This window comes from Macrosteles quadrilineatus, unplaced genomic scaffold, assembly GCF_028750875.1.
Source record: "Macrosteles quadrilineatus isolate MER2022 unplaced genomic scaffold, UCM_ALF_1.0 Scaffold_9__3_contigs__length_116548681, whole genome shotgun sequence".
NCBI classification, from domain to species: Eukaryota; Metazoa; Arthropoda; class Insecta; order Hemiptera; family Cicadellidae; genus Macrosteles; species Macrosteles quadrilineatus.
Window position 1 is genome coordinate 159,835 of NW_026542602.1, and position 898 is coordinate 160,732.

Here is an 898-nt window from a genome sequence, read left to right on the forward strand (position 1 = left end):
ACAGAAGATAATAATGATGGTGATCAAGTGGAATCGAAATTACACTTTGTTAATACATACGACCAATTTTCTATTAAAATTGCAAGAAACCGAAGTATCTACGTATAGCAAATTTGTTTGCAGGCGTGCTTGTAAGCAGGATTTTGGCCATAACCTGTATAATACTATAATAGCTTCAAGTTCTTGTTTATCTTTTACTTGGTCACAAGCCAAGTCCAACTTGGTTATAAGCTCCTTATTACCGATAATACAATTAGATTTGCATATGAGCGGTAAATTTAATTTACAGACCGTTCTATAACTTTAGTTTAAAAGCGTTTTCTACTGTGACTATCACAATCATACTTCATATTCATAGATTGTAGAGAAACAACCTAAACCTACATTAATAACAACCTACAACCATAACCATCAACCATGATGTTATGTTAACGAATTCGACGCGAATAACGATAAAATATCGATAGACGATATTTAGAACTACATCGACTTCCCGAATCGATCGAATCAACGTGACGTCACGACTGACTAACAAGGATGGGAAAATCTGCCCACCCCTGGAGTTAAAGGTGATGATTTTTTCAGTTCAAGGTATTTTGTGATTTTTGAATAAAGGACTTATGACAATGAATTACTAATTGAATCACAACAAATCTTTTGTTTATAATGTGGTCGTTAAAGATCATTTTGGTCGTAAGGTAACAGTGGCGATTTAAATAAATTGTTATCAATCAATGAATTTACACTCCTATATGTGTATAGTCAATTATTTATAGTATAATTTGCTTGAATTTAAAATCAATGCCTTGAAGTTTCGTGTATTTGTTTTTTTCTCTCTTCATGCACTGAACCATATGTTTACAGTTTACTTGTCAAAGCGTCAAAGGTAGCAGCCGTA